We start from the raw sequence: 6,775 nt of genomic DNA, 5'->3' as shown, positions 1-6,775 counted from the left end.
TTTTTGGCTTTTGGAGACTGTGTTTTTCTGTGTAGCCCTGGCTGTCCTGGAACTACAGGTTACAGGCTGGTCTCCATCTCACAGAGGTCTGCCTGCCTCTGCCTCCCAAGTGCTAGGATTAAAGGCATTTGTCATCACCGTCTAGCTCTTAGGGACTATCTTAAAGGCATATTAAGGCAAGAAAGTTATATTTTTCCTCATTCATTGACTGCTTCATGGCTGGAACTACTAACTAAGATGTTAATGAGAAAAACATACAAACTATATTTGCTCCAAGTTCATCTGGCACAAGGCGTCTTCAGAGATGAAGACCCACAGAAAAAGGGAAAGTGTGGGATGCATGTGCAGCTGTACAGAGCAGAAGGAGATGAACTAATGATAACAGTGATGCAGGATGTAACAAGAGCATCACATCTGTTTCCACTCCTCCCTTCCAGATATAGTGGGGCACTGGCACCTGCTTCAGGAAGCAGAGTTCTGTCCTGTCTGTCCCCAGTAGAGAGGCAGAAAAGATGCAGAGGAGAACCTTATGACTTCTACCATTTTCTCAAATGCCATGGTGCTATATTTTGGGACAGTATCCTAAGCCCCAGCATTAACACCCTAATAGGCTAGGTTCTGAAGCCAAACAATGTGAGAGAATGTAAGACTAAGTTTTCAAACTATATTGTGGGAATTTAGCCGGTAGTTAAACTCAGTGGGAGACCGGCTCCCAGAACCTAAAAACAATGGGAGACCAGCAGTTCCCAGAACCCAGAAACAAGGGAACCAAGAGGACCTGGCCTGAGAACCCAGAAACAACCTAGCCCAAAACAATTGCCAGGTGGCTAGCCCGCCCCTGGACCCTAGCATGAGCCAACACCAATCAGAAACCACCCCGTACCTTCCCCTTACCCCAGTCTTCCCTTTTGCCCCAGCAACTGCACAGGAATTAAAAGCTGCCTAAGGCCTTGCTCAGGGCCAGACTCCTCTCTACCCCTGCGAGGGATATGAGTCTCACCCCAGCTAGCTAGAATAAAAAGCCTCGTGCAGATTGCATCAAGTCTGTGTCTTGGTGGTGTGTGGGGTCCCTCCAGGAATCTCACAAGAACATACACAGAGTGGAGCCCTGGTACATCCATCCAGGGGCCAAGTGTGCCAATACTCAGGGTGGTCTTTACTCCTCATTGAAAACACACACACATACACACACCGGCCCACGACATACCAAGAGGCGTGTTTCCAAATGACTCTAAACCAAGTTGGAAATGAAGATTGAGCATCACAAATGGCATAGAACGCTGGTTCCATATGGCAGGATTTGAAGACTTTCATTAAGAACCAGGGTACCTCTTGGTGTTTAATGACCCGGATACTGTGGATTCTGTGTTGTGCCAATTGTTCTTAGCCAGCATGTATGTTCAGTTGGTTTGCTGGTTCATCTCTGGTGACACATTTGTATTACAGACTCAAGGTTGTCTCTGGGAGGGGGAGAAGCCATGAGAAATATAAAATTGGAACCTCCCCTTAAACACTACTTCCCACATCCTCTGATCACTGTTTTAGGTTAAGAAGTAGAGCCAGCAGCCTGCAGGAGGCCCTAGGGTTGAATCTCAAGCATCAAGAACAAATTACAAAATCCTGAGTATCTGAAGCCTAGCGTAGTGGCACATTCCACTGCCTGGGTGTGTGGGTGTGTGTATGAGGGGCTGGGAGGTAGGTGGGTGGAGGCAGGCAGATCTCTGAGTTCAAGGCCAGGCTGGACTACACACATAACTCCAGACCACCAAGGCTACATAATGATATCCTGTCTAACCTATATTTTTGGTCATTGAAGACATTACCACCCTCATCAAAGGTGACCTTCATGGGCTGGAGAGATGGCTCAATGGTTAAGAGCACTGACTGCTCTTCCAGAGGTCCTGAGTTCAATTCTTAGCAATCACATGGTGGTTCACAACTATCTGTAATGGGATCCGATGCCCTCTTCTGGTGTGTATCTGAAGATAGCCACAGTGTACTCATATAAATAAAAAATAAATAAACCTCTAAAACAAAAGAAATTTTTAAAGAAGTGACCATTTGTATACAAACAACGGTGGTTTTGGATCCCTTAAGGGAAACCTAGTCTGCCCACATCCCTTTATCCCTTTCTTCTTTTTGCATACCCATAGAAAACTGGTACACAGTTTAGCACTCCAATTTTGCACTCACTCAGGTGAGGGACCACAGTCTTACCCTATCCTCCTGATAAGGGCCTAGCAATCTTCCTTCACTTTTCCGTTATCTCAGAGCATTTAGGGCAGGACAGGGGGCTTGGATGGCTTCAGCAGTCCTGACAATTTCAGCCTCTTGGCCAGAAGGTTTGCTGACACCTGCTGATGGAAGAAAAACTGGCGATCTGCCCCACTAGCCAATAGAGGGCAGCAGTGAGCAAGGAGCCATGGTTCTGAAGGTCCGGTGAAGATGGATCACCAGCGGTGGTTCTAAATTCAATAGATGAAGTTAGTGCTTCTGTCCACAACAGAAGTTAAGAAGAGAAAATTAATTTAGGATAGACAGATCCAGGAATGTCCCATTGGGCAAAGTGAAAGGAATGGCCAGAGCACAAAGTTTTTTAAGGTCTGGTAGGAAAACACTATCTGTTGGATACCTTCAATAGTGTGTCTACTATGATTGTTGTAACTCATAGGCAGGCCAAAGAGAAGAATAAAGAGTATATTAAGGCTGGGGAGATGACGCAGAAGTTAGGAGCACTGGCTCCTCTTCCAGAGTACCCAGATTCTATTTCCAGCCCTCACAATAGCAACTCAGAACTGTAACTCCAGTTCTTAGGGTGTCTGACGCTCACACAGACAAACAATGCAGGCAAAACACTTTGTGTGCACACAAAATGAAAATAAATAAATCACTAAAAAATTAAAAAGACATTTAAACAATTTAATAGTAAAAGAGCCTGTTAAAATAAAGTATCCAGAAAGAGGAAGAAATGTAATTTTAATACACATTTTTATCTCCATTTCATTTTTATATTCTATAGATTCATTCTATCAACAAATATTTCCTGAGCAAGTACAATGATGTTCTGGACAATCAAGATTCCTTTATGGGGCTTGCATTTAGTGACAGCATGTGGGCCATGCACAACAGCTGAAAACACAAAAGCTTTTCTACCTTTTCTTTTCTTTTTTTTTTTTGTTTGTTTTGTTTTTTCGAGACAGGGTTTCTCTGTGTAGCCTTGGCTGTCCTGAAACTCACTCTGTAGACCAGGCTGGTCTCGAATTCAGAAATCCACCTGCCTCTGCCTCCCAAGTGCTGGGATTAAAGGTGTGTGCCACCGCCGCCCGGCTACACAAAAGCTTTTAATGAAGGAAAATGAAACAGTATCATCTAACCACCCTATGATAGCTAGTGGTAGCCAGGTATGGTAATCCCAACACTGGGGAGCTGAAGGCACAAGGACTGTCACGAGTTCAAGGCCACAGCAGGACTCTAGTCTCAAAAAAAGGACAGAAACAAAGAAAAGAGAGATGAAAGCATTAAGACTCTGGTAGTTTGCTGTTTGCTTAGTCTCTTCCTTGTGATACTGAGGATTGAACCCCAGGCCTTCTGCATGCCAGGCAGGCACTGTCCCGGCACTAAGCTATAACTTAACTTCAACCCTTTATTCTGAGGCAGGCATGCCATAGGTTCAGGCTTGGAAGCTTGGATCCTCCTACGTCTGCCTCTCTTGGAGTTGCGACTACAGAATCACACCACCAGGACTTCCTATATTGTTTTCATGCCTGTCCATCTTTGCTATGCCTGTACTCGAGACATCTCTCCAGAATACAAGTCTGAGGTTTCATAGCTCCCTGTCCCATACAGGTTTACACAATTTGTTTCAGGTAATGGTTGGAACTGCCAAAGAGATCTACAGAAAGACTATTAGTCAATCATTTTGAGATTATTAAAAATTCCCCAACAATAAGACTCAGCAATACAGGCATGTATGGCCTAATAATTGGCAAAAGGTGATTCTGCAATTATATAAACACCGTGGAATATACTTACACAAATCTAGGTGATAGACCACTCATACAAAGTTATATGATATATTTGTGCATATGTCACACATCTAAGGCATAAATCCATTGCTCTTAGGGACTCAACAAGACATGAGGTTGGTTTAATCACAAGAGAAAATTGTGTAATCAGTGAACAAGATAGCCATAAGATACATGAGCCTAGCTGGGCAATGGTGGCGCACGCCTTTAATCCCAGCACTTGGGAGGCAGAGGCAGGCGAATTTCTGAGTTGGAGGCCAGCCTGGTCTACAGAGTGAGTTCCAGGACAGCCAGGGCTACACAGAGAAACTCTTGTTAATCACCACTAATTGTCTCAGTATTCTCCTTCTCTTTTTGACTATAAAGCCAGAGACTCATGGTCAAAGCTGCTGAGTTCTGCTGCTTGCAGGATCTGGAACATGGCCCCCTTGTTTTATTACATTATCACTAGCTTTCTGTTTTCCAGGTCCTTCACTGAACTGTATCTTGATACTAGAATTGCAGATTTGTTTACACCAGCATCACCACAAACACATGAGTTATATAGTACTCTTAAATATTAAGAAAGCTATGACAGTCTCGATCATGGGGACTTTTCAGCTGCATTATTGGAATTCACTGCTTGTGAATGTGGCTATCCTGGCTGATGTCAGTATGTGGGGAAGGAGTATATGCTGGCTGGGTGTGTATGTGAGAGAGAAAGGGAAGAGTTCTACAAAAGGGAAAGCATGAGCATCAACAGCCAAATGTATGATTTGGGTAAAAGAAGTGAACTTGATATATTCACAAGATGTGGTGTTCAGGTGGCTGAGGAAGCCAAGAGAGCAACAGGTCAGGACATCAGCATCTTAACTGGAGTGAGAGTGCTTGATAAAGTTTCAATTTTAAATGTCCCCCAAAGCCCAAAGGACCATGGAGCCTGTTGGTGGGGGCAATCTTTAAGAGACTACCCAGTAGGAGGCTCTAGGTCTTTGGGAATGAGCCTTTAAAGGAGACTGTGAGATCCTGATTTCTTCCTCTTCACTGTCTTTCTTTCACAAAGACAATGATTTTGTTATGGCCTGTCCTTATAATATAGTCCCTCATCATACATCACACCCCAAAGCAATGAAGCTCATCAACCATGTGCTGGGATTAAAGGTATGGCTACAACCCTGCTGTGGGAATTACATCTGAATCTTTTCTTTCTTTCTTTTTTTCTTTTGGTTTTTCTTTTTTTGTTTGTTTGTTTTTGAGGCAGCGTTTCTCTGTATAACCCTGGCTGTCCTGAAACTCACTCTATAGACCAGGCTGGCCTTGAACTCAGAAATCTGCCTGCCTCTGCCTCCCAAGTGCTGGGATTAAAGGAATGTGCTACCACTGCCCAGCTTCTTTTCTTTCTTTCTTTCTTTCTTTCTTTCTTTCTTTCTTTCTTTCTTTCTTCCTTCCTTCCTTCCTTCCTTCCTTCCTTCCTTCCTTCCTTCCTTTCTTTCTTTCTTTCTTTCTTTCTTTCTTTCTTTTATAAAGATTTATTTATTTATTATATGTAAGTACACTGTGGCTGTCTTCAGACACTCCAGAAGAGGGCGTCAGATCTCATTACGGGTAGTTGTGAGCCACCATGTGGTTGCTGGGATTTGAACTCAGGACCTTTGGAAGAGCAGTTGGTGCTCTTACCCGCTGAGCCATCTCACCAGCCCCAGCTTCTTTTCTTTACCAAAGCTTTCTATTTTATTTTTAAATTACACGTGTTCACAGTTACTTCTTGGAGTCATTTTTACCATGGCAGACAGGTTATTTTTGTTTGTTTGGAATCTATAAATCTGTGAACCAAAACAATACTTTTCACGTTATGTTAGTTATCATAGGTATTTATTATAATGGAAAGCTGAAGAACACAAGGTCTTATATTGTACACCAAGCAAGAACAAGGGGAGATTACAGGGTAACAGCAAAGAGAAGAAGCAGACAGCACTGAGTTCCACAGAAATGTTTCCATCCCCAAAACCTGTCCTTTCACATTCTGGCCTGGGGAAACCCGGGATGGCTAAAATGTTTCTAGATCTTTCTACAGCTTTCATTTGATTTAGCAGATGTCCCCGGTGACTGGAGAACCCTTGGAGAGTAAGCTCCTTGTTTAACCCCATATACAGCAGTTCAGAGCATCAAGAGTTGAGGTAGAAACTTCCTGTGTTTTACTTGCTCCGCTGCCCCAACGTGTACACATCCCTTGTATTTAGTTTAGAACTGTTTCCATATAAGAAGTCTGAATAATCTTACATAATCATGGAAGAAAAACATGTACTAGAAACATGTACTGAATGTTTAGTAACAGAACTATAAAGTCTCAAAATCATGTGCAGAATATTCTGAGCTCTAGGAGTCCTAGCAACTGAACAGCAAATGAATCGTGGAGGTATTTTTGACTCTCAGAAGTTAAATGAATCATTCCAAAAAGACTTTAGTAAAAACAAATGTGAACAAACACTTGCTGAATGTCTGGTATGACCCAGTCACTATTTAGGGGCTGTAAGACAAAGACGAATAAGATCAAACCAAGAATCAGGAGACATCAGGAGCCACATTGGGACTCAAGGCACCATACCCGGTGGATAGCTTTAACGACAGTGCTATGCTGGCCACATTGGGAGGTGGCAATTCTGCACCTTCAAAACTTACTCTTCACAGGGTATTATTTACTTCATACATGTTTTAGAAGTGTTGAGGTTTAGGTATGAAAACTGCATTCTGACTTGTGGGAAAACAGACCT

The sequence above is a fragment of the Mastomys coucha genome, unplaced genomic scaffold (assembly GCF_008632895.1).
Source record: "Mastomys coucha isolate ucsf_1 unplaced genomic scaffold, UCSF_Mcou_1 pScaffold8, whole genome shotgun sequence".
Classification (NCBI taxonomy): Eukaryota; Metazoa; Chordata; class Mammalia; order Rodentia; family Muridae; genus Mastomys; species Mastomys coucha.
This window is presented reverse-complemented; position numbering follows the sequence as displayed.